Genomic DNA, 20,708 nt, shown 5'->3' with positions numbered 1-20,708 from the left:
CTGCATGTATGGGTATAATCAAAGAGGTATATACCGTACATAAAAAGCTAATTTTTATAGACCTGTGTGTTCAATACGAAAAAATAGTAGTAACTAAATATGAGTAAAGCTGATTAAATCTATAGATGTTACGTATGATACCTTGGATTTTGTAATCCATACAGCAGGCAACGTGGTATTGTCCTCACAATACTTACAAAGTATATCACGGGTGTTATAGATTCGACATATAAAATTAAAAAACTGCATTTATACAATTCTTAGTCTGACTTGGTTCCGATTATTGCATCCTTGAACTAGTATATAAGATGTTTATAATATACGACACAAGCATGCAAATAGATCGAGACTATAATTAAAAAAATATATATATGAGGGAAAAAGATTGATTATTCCCGGTGTAATAAAAGAAGAGTTGACTTACACATATATGACCTAGGGAACATTGTGTAAACTGTATATATGTAATAGTTGTGTACTATAAAAACAGTTTAGTTCATCTTTAGATCTCGGAAAATTGTAACCTATACCTGGAGTGTTTAATTGAAAGTGGTTAAACCAACTCTATGCGAGTATGGTCTGAATGAGGGTGTGAGAGGTTCATGCGTTTTAACTCAAGTGTATGAAGAATTGCTCTCAATATGATTGCAATTAATTGATGGAGCCTGTTGTGTACCATGAGCATTTGTTTCCAAAGTTTTATAAGAAAAAGTATATATGTAATATTAAAAATAAACATTTATTTTGTTCAGTGTTTATTTATCGTTGTATAAATGCATATAATTAATTCTATCTTTAAGTATATATGCTGCTGGTAATAAAGTGCTGTTAGGGACATGGAATGCCTCGAGAAGAGGAACACGAGATAGTCGCTGCCACCGTACCCAAGTTCCCAAATAGGAAGAGGGAAAAGAAAAGCACGGTGCCCGTGGTTCGTCTATGGATGAATAAAAAGGAGGGCATTTAATCGATATGTATCGAGATTGTTAATTTGAAAAAGCTTTTTAGAAAATAAAAAAATGAAAAGCGTATATAAATACTTGCAACCTTTAATAAAATGCAAATGTTACATAGTTACATAGTTACATAGTTACATAGTAAATTGAAGGTTGGAGGGACTGTATGAATGATGTTAATTCTGGAGCTGGTCTCATGTTAGATAATTCTAGATTATAACTTCCAGAGTAAATCCCCCCGAAAGTTGATGTTATCTCAATAACGAAACATCGTTGCTGTTCATTTCGGTAAGTTTGGCATGAAAATTACTTCTTCATACTTTATAGCAAAATATACAAAACTAAATATCTGATTGCTGTGAGTGACTACACAATTACATTTGCTTTTAGCCATAATTATTAATTCATCACCGGCTTCTCACTCTCCGTGTCAGGTAATTAATATTGACAGTCGGATTCTTCCCATCCATTTCCGCCTTGCATTATTCAGTCAAGGCAATTCCTGTCATTCCGGAAACAAGTTATAACAATTTCTCTTCAGCCCAAACATTAACTCGTAATCTGTAATTTACACTAAAAGATGATCAGGCTGCGGTACTCGTCCTGCCGATAGAAACGACAAGACGTTACAGCGAAGACGGAGGAAGATACAGAGCTCAGGAGCCCAAGAATAACGCAGCAGCCCGATACCCGTGATTCACCTGCGGTTGTAGAACTATAACTCTCAGCATGTCCTGCAACCAAGCAGCAATGTTTGAAATATTGTAGAAAGTATTACAACTTGTGAAAAGTAAAGAATATTTTGTTTCCATTGTCCTTCACCGACACAGCTACAACTTTTTGAGCATTTTAAGGCTTCGTTCACATCTGCGTCAGGATTCAGTTCGGACGTTGTCGACTACCCGATTCATTCCTTCAAAACGACGGAACCCTTGCACAACTGAGACAAACGGAAACCATTTGCACCGGATCCGTCACCGCTGAAATCAATAGTGATGCAAACGGAAACCGCAGGAAATGCGCAAGCTTGGTTGTAGTTAGTACAGCGTTTACGCAGCGGAAACGTAGTAGATTCGCAGGTCCACATAAAATTTGATACAAAATCAATGCTTGACACGTAATCCGCAGGTTTAACCAGCAGTATGCATAGCAGAAACCCCACTATTTGCTGCGGATATCGGAGACTGATTTATGTGCGTTTTTTTGAGTTTCCACTGCAGATATTTGGAATTCTGTAGCATATCTTGCCAGTGGGAAAATACCCTATGGGTACAGTCCCACGTAGCTGCCACGGCCTAAGTCCGGCTCGCTTGCCGTGGCATAATCGTGACAAACCAATGAACCAAAAAACAGGGCCAAAAAGTGAATCAAAACGGCACGTGTGATCCTGGCCCAAGTGTTGCCTTAGCCACAGCCTGTGTCATAATATACTATAACTTTACAATAACGATGTAAAATAGTAATCCCTTAATGGATTAATACAGACTGTAATAAAAAAAAAAATATCTGCAAAAAACAGTCAAAAAAATATGCCAATATTTAGCATAAAATAAAGTTTTTTTTTTTAAACGTCACGTAAAAACAAAAAACGCCGACACATTTTAGAAATACTAAAAAAAAAATTATACATACACACACACACACACACACGCACGCACGCACGCACGCACACATACATACATACACATATACTACCGTTCAAAAGTTTAGGGTCACTTAGAAATTTCCCTATTTTTGCAAGAAAAGCACAGCTTTTTTCAATGAAGATAACATTAAATTAATCAGAAATACACTCTATACATTGTTAATGTGCTAAATGACTATTCTAGCTGCAAACGTCTGGTTTTTAATGCAATATCTACATAGGTGTATAGAGGCCCATTTCCAGCAACCATCACTCCAGTGTTCTAATGGTACATTGTGTTTGCTAACTGTGTTAGAAGGCTAATGGATGATTAGAAAACACTTGAAAACCCTTGTGCAATTATGTTAGCCCCGATGTAAACCGTTTTGCTGTTTAGAGGAGCTATAAAACTGACCTTTCTTTGAGCTAGTTGAGAATCTGGAGCATTACATTTGTGGGTTCGATTAAACTCTCAAAATGGCTAGAAAAAGAGAGCCTTCATGTGAAACGCGAGTCTATTCTTGTTCTTAGAAATGAAGGCTATTCCATGCGAGAAATTGCCAAGAAACTGAAGACTTCCTACAACGGTGTGTACTACTCCCTTCAGAGGACAGCACAAACGGGCTCTAACCAGAGTAGAAAGAGAAGTGGGAGGCCCCGCTGCACAACTGAGCAACAAGACAAGTACATTAGAGTCTCTAGTTTGAGAAATAGATGCCTCACAGGTCCTCAACTGGCAGCTTCATTAAATAGTACCCGCAAAACGCCAGTGTCAACGTCTACAGTGAAGAGGGGACTCCGGGATGCTGGCCCTCAGGGCAGAGTGGCAAAGAAAAAACCATATCTGAGACTGGCTAATAAAAGGAAAAGATTAATATGGGCAAAAGCACACAGACCTTGGACAGAGGAAGATTGGAAAAAAAGTGTTATGGACAGACGAATCGAAGTTTGAGGTGTTTGGATCACACAGAAGAACATTTGTGAGACGCAGAACAACTGAAAAGATGCTGGAAGAGTGCCTGACGCCATCTGTCAAGCATGGTGGAGGTAATGTGATGGTCTGGGATTGCTTGGGTGCTGGTAAAGTGGGAGATTTGTACAACGTAAAAGGGATTTTGAATAAGGAAGGCTATCACTCCATTTTGCAATGCCATGCCATACCCTGTGGACAGCGCTTGATTGGAGCCAATTTCCTCCTACAACAGCTGTCCACAGGGTATGGCATGGCGTTGCAAAATGGAGTGATAGCCTTCCTTATTCAAAATACCTTTTACCTTGTACAAATCTCCCACTATGCGAGCACCAAAGCAACCCCAGACCATCACATTACCTCCACCATGCTTGACAGATGGCGTCTGGTACTCTTGCAGCATCTTTTCAGTTGTTCTGCGTCTCACAAATGTTCTTCTGTGTGATCCAAACACCTCAAACTTCGATTCGTCTGTCCAGAACACTTTTTTCCAATCTTCCTCTGTCCAATGTCTGTGTGCTTTTGCCCATATTAATCTTTTCCTTTTATTAGCCAGTCTCAGATATGGCTTTTTCTTTGCCACTCTGCCCTGAAGGCCAGCATCCCGGAGTCACCTCTTCACTGTAGACGTTGACACTGGCGTTTTTCGGGTACTATTTAATGAAGCTGCCAGTTGAGGACCTGTGAGGCGTCTATTTCTCAAACTAGAGACTCTAATGTACTTGTCTTGTTGCTCAGTTGTGCAGCGGGGCCTCCCGCTTCTCTTTCTACTCTGGTTAGAGCCTGTTTGTGCTGTCCTCTGAAGGGAGTAGTACACACCGTTGTAGGAAATCTTCAGTTTCTTGGCAATTTCTCGCATGGAAAAGCCTTCATTTCTAAGAAGAATAGACTATCGAGTTTCACATGAAAGCTCTCTTTTTCTACCCATTTTGAGAGTTTAATCGAACCCACAAATGTAATACTCCAGATTCTCAACTAGCTCAAAGGAAGGTCAGTTTTATAGCTCCTCTAAACAGCAAAACTGTTTACAGCGGTGCTAACATAATTGCACAAGGGTTTTCAAGTGTTTTCTGATCATCCATTAGCCTTCTAACACAGTTAGCAAACACAATGTACCATTAGAATACTGGAGTAATGGTTGCTGGAAATGGGCCTCTATACACCTATGTAGATATTGCATTAAAAACCAGACGTTTGCAGCTAGAATAGTCATTTAGCACATCAACAATGTATAGAGTATTTCTGATTAATTTAATGTTATCTTCATTGAAAAAAACTGTGCTTTTCTTGCAAAAATAAGGAAATTTCTATGTGACCCTAAACTTTAACACGGTAGTGTACATACACACATAGTAATGTATATGTGCCCCAAAGAGCGCCTAAAATAAATATACTTCCGCCCGTATAAAACAAGGCCATAAAAACATTAAAAAATTTAGCAGCCAAAATGCAGAGGCAAAAAACAAAGCAATTTACTGCGTCATTAAGGTCCAAACAGGCTTGGTCATTAAGGGGTTAATAAGCTGCATATAAATGATCACAGATATGTTTACTTTCCATAAAATAAAGAAATTCTTCTAAGTTTTTTAAAATGTTTCCTGAATTTTATCATCCAAAACTGGGAAGATGGTTTCTATAAAGTGCAATGTAATTCATAGGGTAATTAACTTCACATTAAGGCCTCACGCACACGACCGTGCCCGTAACTACGACCCGTAATCACGGGCACGGCCGGCTCCCATTATAAAGTATAATAGCACAGCCCGTAAAATAAAAAAATAGGACATGTTCTATATTTTTCAACGGCACGGGCACCTTCCCGTAAGCAAACGGTAAGGTGCTCGTGGCCAATAGAAGTCTATGGGCCCGTAATTACGGGCATTTTTACGTTTGGGAGCATGGGGAATAAAACTTAATTTCTTAGTTTATTCTCTGTAACATTATCATATATTGTCTGTGTTTAAAGTGGAACAGAGACATTCATCATCATGGGTTGACTTTTTCTAAATTTAGATTTTGTGTTTTTAAATTTTCACATTTAAAAGTTTAAAGGAAAACAAAGCATCTTTAGTCATTTGAAATAGTTTTATTTAAGAAGTCCCAAATTCTAGGCGGATGAATTTGAGAATATATTTTTATAGCAGTTGGAGCTCAGTTTTTCGGATACAAAGTTCCAAATCCTCTACATAAACATAGAATTGTATCTTTTAATTCTAACTGCCTGCAGATGCCACTAGGGGAAGCTTAGGAGACTATTGCCTACCGATTGTAGATTGAACTCAATAAAAAAATAAATATTATTATTGTGATGTATGCAATAAACTCCCCCTAGTGGTGGCTGAAGGCAGCTAGAATTTTATCATTTAACTCTATGTCTATGCAGGCAACAGAAAGAGAGAGTTCTTTCCAGTATAAGGGTATGTTCACACGTATAAAAAGAAGTGGCTGAAAATTACAGAGAGGTTTTCAAGGGAAACCAGCCTCTGATTTCAAGGCGATTTTTGAACCAGAAAATGAAGGGTTTTTTTTCATTTGAAGCTTCTTTTGAGGCATTTTTCATAGTGTAAATGGAAAATCAGCATCAAAAATGCCTTAAGAAGTGTTACTGTTTCCATGGTAGTTACAGCAGAGCAGGAGTAATCTCATTGTAACCTGTCATTTACTGCGTAATCTCGCGAGATTACGCTTCCTCTGCTGTAACTACCACAGAGTAACGAAGTGCACAGATTGCGAATAGACATCCCGTGGAATATCTATTCACTCTCTAAACACTTCAGTATTGTTAATGTGTTAGTATAAGACAGCACATAAGGATCTAGCAGGATCCCTATGCGCTGAGTAAATGAATGGAGAGGAGTGCATGAGGCTGATTGGTCAGTGTCATACACTCCTCTGTACAACGCCCACTTGGTCTAAAGTAAAAACACGCCCAGTTGGGCATTAAGCAACTCATTAGCATAAATCTAAAATCGCTAATAAAGTGGTGAAAACAGATCGTTTTATTAAATAAAAAGCACTGCTGTCACCTACATTATAGCGCTGATCTCCTTATGTAGGAGATAGGGCACTTATAATATGGTGACAGAGCCTCTTTAAGCTCCACTGCACTGTCAGTCATGTGACCTCACAGCTTAGCTCTAATTGTGTAACTCGTGAACTACCACATTGCACTGCTTTCTGGTAACAAGAAACCAATAGAATTCAGAATTTAGCTTTGTATGTGAATAGAGAAGAGAACGCCAACACCAAAATCGGTTCAAGACAAGTAAAGCAAATTATTTTCAAAGTTACTCAACATTTAACAATACTAGAAGTGTTAATAGTTTTTTTTTAATCTTTGCCTAGGAAAGACCTTGCTGATGCTGTAGAACTACCTTGTGTCTTGTTGCTGTTCTCAAACTTGCCATGGTGGACCTGTGACATGAAACTGCCTTCCACAACCTCACCTTTGTAGCAGAGTTCGTCTATTCCTCACCCAATTTTAAGCCTCCTACACAGCAGTTTCTGTTATAGTTAATGACGGTGTTTCAACATACATATGAAAATGATGATTATGATCACCAGTTTTGTATAATTGGTTAGTCATACACCTGACTATAATCCTACATAATCCATGACTTTGTGAAAGTGTACCTAGAAGAATTGATGCGGTTTTGAAGGCAAAGGGTGGTGACATATTGATTTGATTTAGATTTCTCTTCTGTTTATTTTGTGAATTGATAAAACAAAAAAGAAATAAAAAATAACTTTGCAGCAGTTTTCTACAACTGCCTAAAACGTTTGCACAACGTAACGTAGCTATAAGGGGGTCGCAGTGGTCGCAACTGCGGTCGGACCCTGAAGCCAGTGGGCCCACGGCCCCACTCACGTCTATTAATAGTTACTATAGTAACTGTGGCCTATTTAATAGACTTCAGGGGCCCCTGTTACTATAGTAACAGTATACTTACCCTCCTCGTTCCCAAACTTAGAAGAGGTCCTAACTGCTTTCAACATCGTGACGTCATGACGCTGTGCAGAATGTTGCGACGCTGGATGGTGTCAGGACCTCCACTGCGCCCGGAGCGGAAGATGAGGGCAAGTATAACATTACGGTCTGCTGGGGCCCTGTATCTAAGCCTACCAGGTGGTAGGCTCAGATACAGGGCCCATGTGTGATCTTGTCTGATGGGCCTGGTCTATAAGCCTACCACATGGTATGCTTAGATGCAGGCCCATCAGACAGGATCACATATGGTCTGATCTTTTCTGCTGGACCCTGTATCTAAGCCTACCACGTGTTACGAATGTTTTTTTTGTGTGTTTGTGCTTTTTTTCAGGTTCATTTGTAGGACTACGTCGGATTCGAGGGCTACTTCGATGACGGCTTTTTGTATTTTCAATAAAATGGTTAAGTTCGAGGGTTGTGTAGGATTTTTTTTTATTTCAATAAAATATTCTAGGTCTTTGCATTTTTTTTTCAAACTTTATTACTACCGCCTTAGTGATGGCCTCATTTTGACAGCATCCGTTACTAAGGCAGGGCTTAGTGTTAGCCGATGCAGAGGCTTACAAATGCCTATTAGTACCCATCGCCACCAGGGGTACTGGGAAGAGTCGGGCGTGATCCAGTACCCGACCACCTGTAGTGACGGCAGGGCACCGGGCGGCCGCAGGCTGGTATTATTAGGCTGGGAAAGCCGAAAAACTATTTTTCATAGGTCCAGGGTATTCTGGTTACAAATAAGCTAAGCAGCAGCACTCAATGTCAAGAAGCAGCTGCAAAATATAATGCAAATAGGATTTTAGGGTATATAAAAAAAGAGAGATAGAAACCTGTGATTCAAGTGTAATATTACCATTCTATAAATCCCTTTTAAGGCCACATCTTGAATATGGAATTCAGGTTTGGGCTCCACATTGTACAAAGGACATAGGAGAACTGGAGAGGGTTCAAAGATGGGCGACTAGATTATTAAATGGGATGGGAGGTGTCGCTGACAATGAAAGGTTAGAGAAATTGGGCTTGTTCAGCTTGGAAAAAAAGACGCCTTAGAGGTGATCTTGTTAAGATGTATAAATATATGTGTGGTCAATACAGAGAACTAGCACATAATCTGTTCCCTCCAAGGACTCTACAAAGGAACAGGGGACACCCATTGCATGTGGAAGAAAGACGTTTCAGACATCAATACAGGACAGGGTTCTTTACAGTTAGAGTGGTGAAGCTATGGTTGCCATACCCCAAGAGGTAGTGATGGCAGATACTATGTCAGCATTTTTAAAAAAAGGCTATATGATTATTTACTGACAAATGGCATTGTGGGTTAGAATTAATCATGCAATGAATGACGGGTAATTTATTGAGAAAGGTTGAAAAAAGACATAGGTCCATCAAGTTCAACCTATGTAACCTATCCATTTTAAACGGGATATGAGTGAGGCCCCTTCCCATGTATCCGGCGTAGTTTCCCTTCGGCGGTAGAATGCCAGAACGGATCCCATACTTTCCTATGGAATTATTCGTTGCATCTGTTTATGTCGGATGTCTACCGTCGCTGGACAGAAGAACCTTGCATGCTGCGCTTTTCTGTCCAACTTTAGTCCAGCAATGGACACCGGACCGCTGCACGAAGGGCACAAGAGGTCACCAGTTGTGTCTGGCTCAGGCTAATAACGCAGAAGGAAGGTGCCCTATTCAATGCTACTGCTGCCCACAGAGCACAAACACCTAAGGGTAGGCCATCAATGGTTTTTTTTCTGAAAACCCCCTTTAAATCAAGTGGTTATTAGTATCCAATAATGCAAGTAAAAGGAGGCAGGGCTGTGACAACAAGTTTTTTTAAAAAAAAATTTTTTATTTAAGGATGTTACTCTATAAGCTATGAGCAGTCTAATCACTTATGTACATAGTGGGTCTCATGACCTCCTGACTCCTGTTTATTTTTGGTGGCCTGGGCCTTTAATTGTCGCTCTGTGCCTCAATAATAACACTGCTTCTACTTATCAACAGTCAAATGAAATAAAATTTCTCAGATAACGCACTAGTTTATTTTAATTACTTTTTGTTATTATTATTATAGGCAGGATGTCTAGTTATGCGTCTTGGGGAATCTTTGACATTTCTCATGGATTAGTAGCGGTTTAATTATTTAGGTCCTGCTGATTAGATGAACGCTTCTCGTCCTGTGACTCAATTATGCAGCAAATTGGCGATATGTAGAAACGGAGATTGTATACAATGAACTGAACCAACAGGTTATTTATTATAAGAGGGAAATAAAAAGGACTTCAAATATAATAAAGTGCAGGCCCCAAATAATAAAAGCCCACCAGACTCCCAAAAACGACAGAGCATACTTAAAGGGGTATTACAATCAGACATTTATGGCATATCCACGCACCGTGCCATAAACGTCTGATAGGTGCAGGTCCCACATTTCGGACCTGCATCTATCAGTCATTTATGGCATATCCTGTGAATATGCCATAAATGTCTATGATGGGAATACCCCTTTAAAACAATTATGTATGCAAAAATCTGAAATTCTGGGAGGTTTAGAAATTTTAGTAGGGGGTCAATGTAGAACAACACTACCATAATACTGCCAAGACAATAGTGGAATACGGTGCCTAAATAATACAACCAAACAGTGATCAATAACAGTCCCATACAGTGCCCACATAATAGTGCCAACCAGTTAAGATCAAGGGCCATACAATGCCCATATAACAGTAATGTAGTGCAAAAATACTAATACCATGCAGCGCCACATAGAAGTACCAGACAATGCCCAAGGTCCACTAATATATCATAAAATACTGACACAATAGAGTGCCCACGTTATGGTGACATACAAGGAAGAGTGCAGTACTATATATTCATAATAATAAATATCAGTGCCTACATAATAGTATCATATGAGCAAAATAAAACGCTCAAATAACATATATAGTGCAAAAATAAAAAACATTCCTGGGTTAATATACAGGAACACTTGAGAGGCCTACACCGCTCACAAATAGTAATACCACTACCTGGCCAAAAGTATGTGGACACCTAACCATCACACCTATATGAGCTTGTTGAACATCCCATTCCAAAACCATGGGTATTAATATGGAGTTGGGCCCCTTCGGCGGCTATAATTCTTCTGGGAAGGCATCCACAAGATTTTGGTGGATATCCGTCTGAATTTGTGCCCATTTAGACAAAAGAGCTTGTAGGGGGTCAGACACTGATGTTGGGGGAGAAGTAGTGTTTTTTTGGTTTGGTTGATGAACTATTATTGAGAGACATGGGAGTTTTTTCGACCAAATCAAAAATACGCATGTTAAAAAGGCAACAAATATGCATAATGTGAAGCCAGCTTAAGGCCCTACGCAAACGTCCGTAGAATTCATCCGTAATTATGGTCCCATTCATTTCTATTGCCCACGAACACCTTCCCGTATATTTACAGGAAGGTGTCCCTGCCGTAGAAAGGCTCCGCTAAAGTTAGGACATGTCCTATTTTCTGCTACTTATTGGACCGTGCTCCCATACTTTATGTGATTACGGGCACGGTTGAGTGCAGGGGGCCTAACAGATCCCACATAACAGTAATATACAGAGCAAAAATATTAACCCATATAGTACCAAAGCCTGAACACTTAGAAGTACCATACGATGCCCAAAAAAAACTGAAATTTAAAATATTATTGCACCGTACAGCATAACAGTACCATACCCTAAACACACAAGAAAAACATACAATTCCCACATAACCGTAATATATAGTGCACAAATATTACAGTACCATACCCTAAACACACAAGAAAAACATACAATTCCCACATAACCGTAATATATAGTGCACAAATATTACAGTACCATACCCTAAACACACAAGAAAAACATACAATTCCCGCATAACAATAATATATAGTGCACAAATATTACAGTATCATACCCTACACACAAAGGAGCCATACAATGCCCACATAACAGTAATATATAGTATAAAACGATTATACCATCATACCCTAAACACACGAGAGAGCCATACAATGCCCACATAACAGTAATATAGTATAAAAATATTATATCATACCCTAAACACACCAGAGCCATAGAATGAGCACATAACAGTAATATATAGTGCACAAATATTACAGTATCATACCCTAAACACAAAAGAGCCATACAATGCCCACATTACAGTAATATAGTATAAAAATATTACACCATCATACCCTAAACACACAAGAGCCATACAATGCCCACATTACAGTATATAGTATAAAAATATTACACCATCATACCCTAAACACACAAGAGCCATACAATGCCCACATTACAGTAATATATAGTGTAAAAATATTATAATATCATACCCTAAATACATAAACACACAACTAAAAAATACCACACAAGGTGAATGGGTGATGAGCAGTCAGAGAGAAGACTAAAGTCGCACATGAAGGAGCGGGTGGTGGGTACCGGCCCCAGGGCAATCACCTTGGTTTCCAATGATCTCCTCCAGCCCCGCTGCTACATAAGTAGGAGTAATGACTGAACAGTCTGAATTAGCACTTACACATCAGCAATTATCACACAGATCAATCCATCTATATCATAAGCTGTAACGTCACTAGAGGCCGTATCTTCCTGGCATATTCTTCATTTCTTCACCTCGACCCTATAACTGGAATAGAGATTTAATCACGATCCAACCACAATATGGAAACTTGTGATAATGTTCTGAAAATCGCTCACAATCAGCTCACCGATCTGCATGAGCCAAACAGAAAGAACCTTGTGACTATCAGCGTGCTGCCTAATCAAGATCACACAGATGTAGCAGAGCTGAATTGGTTATTTTACGGTCTCTTGTGTGCATAAGAATAAATCAGTCCTATGTAACGCTGCACATTGTAAAACCACCAAAAGACAAAAACTCAGCTCTGCTACATCAGCTAGCGATAAAGTAGTGTTGAGTTTGTCAATCGGGACTGCTAAACCTGTATCAAGCGTGTTTCTATGTGTGTACAGGCGGGAAGTACATAATATACTTAATAATGCTGCTCCCTGCTGTGAAGTAAATTGAAGCGGCTAAAAGGCTCCGCGGCTTTATACTGCGAAACATCAAACACGTCTAGAGCTTTTATACAACATACCGGTTTTAAAAAAAAAATATTATTCATCATAGACTTAAGACAATTTCACCGTGATGATGTATTCGAGCTTATTACGGTGTCCATTAAGAGAACGCTATGATAAAGAAAAGAAGATTCCTGCACTTTTATCAAGTTATTCGCTATCATTTAAAGGGACATCATTTTTTTGTTTTTGTTTTTTTATTTATGGACAAAAATTAAGAAAAAATCAAATAAATAAATAAACATGAGTAATCCGAACAAAGCGTTTAAAAAAAATAAATACATACCTTTACCGGATTCTACATTTATTCCAGGTTTAGGTTAGGACCCATGCACACGAACCGTATTTTTTTCATCCATTCGTAAATATGGTCTGTAAATATAGATCCGTAAATCACTCTCCTATACAAAAGGGTGTCCGTAAATACGGTCCGTAGTGCATCCGTATTTACGGATCCACAAAAAACAGGGCGGAATCTAGGGTAAACCCATAGTAATGCTTCCGTAATTACGGACGGCTACATGTCTGTAGCCGTCCCTAATTACGTTAGCATCCATAGACTTCTATGGGGAGTCCATGCCGTAATTACGGACAAAAAAAGGACCAGTTCTTTAATTTATACCGCATGGACACCCATCCGTAAAAATACGGAAAGGTGTCCGTAGCCCATAGAAATGAATGGGTCCGTAATTATAGATGAAAAATATGTACGTTTGCATGGGGCCTTATTGTGCAGATGTAGTATAGCTGTGTATGTCATTTGGCTCATTGCAATATTACAATCTATTAAGTAAGACTATACAGGGTGGGCCATTTATATGGATACACCTAAATAAAATGGGAATGGTTGGTGATATGAACTTCCTGTTAGTGGCACATTAGTATATGGGAGGGGGGAAACTTTTCAAGCTGGGTGTTGCCATGGCGGCCATTTTGTATCCAACTTTAGTTTTTTCAATGGGAAGAGGGTCATGTGACACATCAAACTTATCGAGAATTTCACAAGAAAAACAATGGTGTGCTTGGTTGTAACGTTACTTTATTCTTTCATGAGTTATTTACAAGTTTCTGACCACTTATAAAATGTGTTTAAAGTGCTGCCCATTGTGTTGGATTGTCAATGCAACCCTCTTCTCCCACTCTTCACACACTGATAGCAACACCGCAGAAGAAATGCTAGCACAGGCTTCCAGTATCCGTAGTTTCAGTTGCTGCACATCTCGTATCTTCACAGCATAGACAATTGCCTTCAGATGACCCCAAAGATAAAAGTCTAAGGGGGTCAGATTGGGAGACCTAGGGGGCCATTCAACTGGCCCACGACGACCAATCCACTTTCCAGGAAACTGTTCATCTAGGAATGCTCTTATCCGACACCCATAATGTCACCCATAACTTGTAAATAACTCATGAAAGAATAAAGTAACGTTAAAACCAAGCACACCATTGTTTTTCTTGTGAAATTCTCGATAAGTTTGATGTGTCACATGACCCTCTTCCCATTGAAAAAACGAAAGTTGGATACAAAATGGCCGACTTCAAAATGGCCACCATGGTCAACACCCAGCTTGAAAAGTTTCCCCCCTCCCATATACTAATGTGCCACAAACAGGAAGTTCATATCACCAACCATTCCCATTTTATTTAGGTGTATCCATATAAATGGCCCACCCTGTACATAGGACTGCATGTAAACCTGCTGCATTATCATATGGCCTCAAGCAGCGTTTCTACGGTTCCGTATTCTGCGCGAGCCAGGCTTACACGGGGAGAACATAAACATAAGCCAGTTTTGTGCTTTCTTTGGCGCAATTAATCGCAAAATTGCCTTAAAAAGAACGCAGCGGACATGGAAAAGTTGTCCTTGCTATCATTTTACGTAACCACGTCATTTTCTGCCTACAATTATGCTATAATCACTGCAAAAAAATAAATAAAATCCGCTCGCGGGAATAAACCCTAGTACAGCGTAGCAAGCAACGATTTATACGAAAATCGGCTAGAAAAAACTTCCGTGTGCCTCTATAGGAAATGTTGGTCCTTACCCCAGTCTTTGGGGTTGTATTACGTATCCGTACAACAGATTCATAATATGGTAGTGTGAACAACTCTTACATTTTTGTAATGCAGGTCCAATTGTTAAATGTCAAATTCAGCTCTGCTACATCTTTAAAAGGGAACAGCTTTGCGCTCATTTTAGATCTAGATCCAGCATTTTCTGTCTCAGCCACTAAACTACATAACATTTTGCTGCGGGCCGTTTTTGCTGAGCTAATTACATGTACAAAGAAGCGGTATACGGTATACACCCCACAGCACGATTTTTGTTTCAGAAGGCACGTCGTCAATCTAATCATTTCCTGTGGACCGTGTAAACCGAGGTCTAGTTATTTTATTTTTATTTTATTCTTTTTTTGCCTTTTCCCTGCTTTTAACCTTTCAGATCCAGTCTCCATTGGTTTTATTATTTGATTACTTTCTACTCGTCTCAATGTTTGAAAAAACAAATAATGTTAAGCGAGAACAAACAGTGCCGCGCGCCTCAGACTTTGCTAGTAGCGCCTGCATAATTTATATTTGCATTTGGGCATGATAAATGAGCACTTCTGCAAGCTCCTTATAAAATATTAACCGTGTACATTTAAAATGTTATCAGTTTTTTAATGGGATTCGACATTAGCAATGTGTAAATAACGGTGCAGGAAACGGGAGGAATTAATTACATCATAATAAGGGGGGCGGGGGGGACATACTTAAGAGGTAGAGTTGTACATACAGGGACACGCCGGCCAAGTAGGGTCATTAATATCGTGTTTGTCTACCTTTTTATTTTCAAAGGAAACTTGAGATGCAGCAGGGCACAGAAATGTTTGTCTATGTAAACCCGGCCACAAGTACAGGTCACATCTCAGAATCACTGCCAAAATGTCCCCTTTTAGAGTGTCCCCAGTCTTCCAAAAACATTAGGTGCCAACACTAGCTACAATAAACAATACTGCCATCAGAACGCCTCCACATAAACCGTGCTCATGAAATGTCCAATGAGAAAGTGCGCGTGGACTGCCCCCCACACACTCTGTGCGCGCGGACTGCCCCCCACACACACTGTGCGCGCGGACAGCCCCCCACACAGTCCGCGCGGACTGCCTCCCTCATACACAGTGCGCGCGGACTGCCCCCTCATACACAGTGCGCGCGGACTGCCCCCTCATACACAGTGCGCGCGGACTGCCCCCTCATACACAGTGCGCGCGGACTGCCCCCTCATACACAGTGCGCGCGGACTGCCCCCCTCATACACAGTGCGCGCGGACTGCCCCCCTCATACACAGTGCGCGCGGACTGCCCCCCTCATACACAGTGCGCGCGGACTGCCCCCCTCATACACAGTCCGCGCGGACTGCCCCCTCATACACAGTCCGCGCGGACTGCCCCCTCATACACAGTGCGCGTGGACTGCGCCACTTTGAGAAGGGAGGAGGAGAGCAGCTGACATCTGTCCTAAACCAACATCAGACAGGTGCAGAGTGTTGTCGGATCTATGTCAGAAGCAGCGCACAGCCAGCTAAACACAGTAGTTGAACAGACTCTACATCAACTAATCGGTAGGATCTTTTTCATTAAGGCTATTTTTAATGTTGCTTAATTTTGCATTTGCAAAAATTAAGAAATTAAGAAAAATAAATAAAAATCAGTGCAAAAAGGTCCGTAACCTTTAACAGCAAGGTCTTTTTATCAGTAGGACGACAGACTGTGCTGCACGGTTGGGCCTGGGTAGTCATGATAGTCGGACCGGCCAATTGCTGCTTGGGGGGGGGGGGGGGGGGGGGGGGGGGAGGCAGGCAAGAATCAGGGGCAGGCATGCCCGTTAATGCGGTGATGCGATCCGTTGGGTTCCCTCACTGTTTTTTCTTATGGTTTGTTTAAATAAAGAGTAGTAAACTTTTCACCATATGTATTGGTTGTGTTTTTATTGTTTTCGGTACTTAGGGGGTTTAACATGTACGCATCTTATACTGCTGTTAGAGTGTTCCCTCATATATAGTGCTTGTAAAGTCACCCTCCAAAAACAGAGTGTCCCACATGAAATGTGTCAACAGAGTTCCCCAATAAATAATACTGCTTTCAGAGTGCTCCAATAAAAAATATGGTCTTAATAAATAATACGGTCTTCAGAGTGCCCCATTAAATAATACCGCCTTTAGAATGCCCCATCAGAAAACGTGCTAGGATTCCCGGGACCACCCTCGTGAGACACATTGTCGCAGGTTTAGCTTTTCTCTTTGTTCTGCAGCCCCAATTTCTTGCTCGCCTGATCTTCTGTTTAGCCTTTGATCAGCTAAGATACTTAGCATTTTTCGCAGAAGTACCGTACTCAGACTCCCTGATGGAATTTGATAAGCTTCTTCAGCCTGAGCCTCGGTCCCACTTTCTCTCGAGTCTTTACCAACTACGGCTTCAGCTTTGTAACCTCCAGACAAGCCCAATTCTTAGGTGCTTTGGAGAGGGACCTGGATGTCCCTCTTACTCTTGAGGATCTTCGTGTATCCTTAGGTCATGGTGGTAGTGCGAGAACAAGGAGAAGCCGATGCTTCATATCTGGTGGGGCTAAGACCGTAATAAACCTTTCTCGGAGAGGGTGCTATCAAGCACATTACCATTGGAAGATCGATTAATATTACTCCATAGATAACGCTGCAGACTATTCGCTCTTCCTACAACTCCTCTGCAGCTTGAGGCCAGATGCACACGACTGTAGTTTTCATCCGTAATTAACCACTTCCCGCTGTGACCACTTTTGACCTTCCTGACAGCCTAATTTTTCAAATCTGACATCGCTTTATGTGGTAATAACTTCAGAATGCTTTTACCTATCCAAGAGATTCTGAGATTGTTTACTTGTGACATGTTGGACTTTATGTTACTGGCAAAATTTGGTTGATACATTCAGTATTTAAATTGTGAAAAATATCAACATTGAGCGAAAAGTTGCAAAAATTCGCATTTTTTGAAATTTAAATGTATCGGCTTGTAAGACAGGCAGTTATACCACACAAAATAGTTACAAATTAAGAATTCCCATATGTCTACTTTAGATTGGCAAAGTTTTTTTGAACATCCTTTTATTTTCTAGGACGTTACAAGGCTTAGAACTTCAGCAGCAATTTCTCACATTTTCAAGAAAATATCAAAAGGCTATTTTTACAGGGGCCAGTTCAGTTGTGAAGTGGCTTTGAGGGCCTTATATATTAGAAACCCCAATAAGTCATCCCATTTTAAAAACTTCACCCCTCAAAATATTCAAAACAGCATTTAGAAAGTTTCTTAACCCTTTAGACGTTTCATAAGAATTCTAGCAAAGTTTTTTTTTGCAGAAATTCATTTAAAATCCATTTTTTTTTGTAACGCAGAAGGTTTTTTACCAGAGAAACACAACTCAATATTTAGGAGGGGTATAGTGAGCATTTAGACCCCAAAGGTTTTTTGCAGAATTTCTTGGAAGTAGTAAATCTAAATCTTTTCAAAAATGTAGGTTTAGCTATTTCCACAAGGCATGATGAGGTACTGCATCAAGCCGGTCTGCGCATGCGTCTAGTCCGGAGTATTCACATGCGTCCAGCTGGAGCTGCCGCCACGGGGCAAGGTAAGTAAAATATATATTATGTTTTTTAGGTGGGGGTAACGCTGTGTATAGATTCAAGCTCCAATACACTATATACAAGGGGGAGTGCTGGGTGGCCCTATATACAAGGGGGAGGGTAGCGCTGTGTGACACTATATACAAGGGGGAGGGTAGCACTGTGTGACACTATATACAAAGGGAGGGAGTGCTCTGTGACACTATATACAAACTGGGAGCGCTGTGTGCACTATATACAAAGGGGGAGCGCTGTGTGCACTATATATAAAGGGGGAGCGCTGTGTGCACTATATACAAACGGGGAGCGCTATGTGGCCCTATACACGAGGAGGGGAGCGCTGTGTGGCCCTATATGCAAGGGGGAGCGCTGTGTGTCCCTATATACAAAGGGGGAGCGCTGTGTGGCCCTATATACAAGGGGGAGCGCTGTGTGGCCCTATATACAAGGAGGGAGTGCTGTGTAGCACTATATACGAGGAGGGAGTGCTGTGTGGCGCTATCCAGAGTGGTATGTGTGTGGCGCTCTTTACAGGGGGGCTCTGTGTCACTATTTACAAGAGGGGGAGGGCTGTATGGCGCTATCTGTAGGGGGCTGTGTGTAATGCTCTCTACAGGAGGGATGTGTGGGGTTCTAGCTATAGGGGGGGGATGTGTGATATATACAAGGGGCTGTGTGTGGCACTATGTACAGCTCGCTGTGTGTATGTGGTGTTTTACAGAGTATAGTTTTATTATATTCATGCGCGCAGTGTTTGGTGCTATTATATTTAGGGGCACAGTATGTGGCACCATGACAATTTTCTTTTCTTTTATAGGTGTGGAAATGTTGGAAAAGTAAGGAGCCGAAGACATCGGAGAAATTCTGCAGAAATGGGTCATGGCCGGGAGAAGTCGTCATGAGCTCTGAACCGGATGGAGAAGAAAAGAGGAAACAAAAACTACTAGAATCTGAGACGTCGTCACCTGTCAGTCACTAGATTTATAGAGAATCTGTCACCTCTCCTGACACGTTTATTATAGGAAATCCTCGTATTTCACAAAAAGTCTTTCTGCAGTCCAGAACTGATAGACAATTCCCCTTGTCAGGAGGACGTGTCCCAGCACAGTGTGATACTGTCAGTATGTAGGGACACAGCCCTGTGACAAGGGGACTCTTAACACCCATTTGTTAATGCTTGCCCAAAAAGGTAGTGTTAACAATAGTTACGGAACGGCAGGGCAGCGGTGCAGAAGGGGGGCCCAAGTTTGGGTAACAGCCCAGGGCCTATGGTCTACTTAATCCATCACTGGACATATGTAATCTGTGCGGAGTACATCAGGGAATAATAATAAAACTATCCATAGATGTGTGGTACGCTGTGAAGCAATCCGTTATGCACAGGCCAGTGTCGCAATGATAAACTGTTTTCTCTTTCTTATCCCCCTTTTGTAACTCTGCAACTTTTGGGGGCTTTTTCTCCTTTGTAGTTTCTGAAAGTGCTGCCCTGTTATAATACGGGCGCCCTCGCTTGCAGCAGATGTGCAATGTTCCTTCTCTTCCTAGTTCCTAAATACTATGGCCCTGAAACTGAACGGAATGTTCCCCTCCGGCCTGCACATCAGGATGTTTTTTCATCACCGCATTACTAGTGCCATAACGGTTTTATTTTTCGGTTGATGGAGCTGTGTGCGGGCTTGTTTTTTGCGAGACAAGCTGTAGATTTTATTGTTACAATTTTGGGACACATACGACTTTCATCACTTTTTATTTCATTTTTTTGGAAGAGAAAATTACCGAAAACAAGCAATTCTGGAATAATTTGTTATTGGGTTTTTTTCGGCATTCACCGTGCGCCATAAATTACACGGGTCGATAGGATTACGGCAATACCAAATTGATATTGTTTTTTTCATGTATGCCAGCTTTTATACAATAAAATCACTTTATTTTTGCGTGGACAAAGCGGTGTCGGGGATTATTTTTTGCAGGACGGGTTGTCGTTTTTATTGGTACTATTTTAGAGTAAATGTGACTTTTTGCTAACTTTTTATTCCATTTTTTGGGAGATGTGATCTAAAAATAGGGATTCTGGTGTGGTCTTTTATGGTGTTCACTGTGCGGGGTAAATTACATAATAGTTTTATAATTTTGGTCGTTACGGACAAGGCGATACCAATTATGTATATATATTTTTTACGGTTTTTTTCCCAATAAAAGACTTCTTATGGGGAAAAAAAGCAGTTTGCCTCTTTTTTTTTTTACTTGAAACTTGTATTTTTTTTACGTTTTTATAAACTTTTTTTTTATTTTTTACTTCTTTTATTTGTCCCACTAATAAGACTTGAAGGCCTGAAGCTCCGATCGCTACTCTAATACACTGCACTACACATTTAGTACAGTGTATTAGAGTGGTCAG

At 40.5% G+C, this 20,708-nt stretch overlaps 1 protein-coding gene across 2 annotated transcripts in view; it reads right to left on the bottom strand.

Moving 5' to 3' along the window:
* RAB27B (RAB27B, member RAS oncogene family) overlaps window positions 1-20,708 on the bottom strand; it is a 203,845-nt gene that overhangs the window by 129,217 nt on the left and 53,920 nt on the right. Inside the window, exon 1 of one of the 2 annotated variants that reach the window (XM_075841322.1) lies at window positions 12,109-12,130. The exons of the other annotated variant lie outside the window; for it this stretch is intronic. The gene's annotated coding sequence lies outside the window, so the exon portion shown is untranslated. Of the gene's footprint in view, window positions 1-12,108; window positions 12,131-20,708 lie in introns of those variants that run through there. 2 annotated transcript variants of the gene reach the window in all.

The sequence above is a fragment of the Rhinoderma darwinii genome, chromosome 1, assembly GCF_050947455.1.
Source record: "Rhinoderma darwinii isolate aRhiDar2 chromosome 1, aRhiDar2.hap1, whole genome shotgun sequence".
Lineage (NCBI taxonomy): Eukaryota > Metazoa > Chordata > Amphibia > Anura > Rhinodermatidae > Rhinoderma > Rhinoderma darwinii.
The sequence above is the reverse complement of the archived record's forward strand: the minus strand, read 5'-3'. Positions and strand labels throughout refer to the sequence as shown.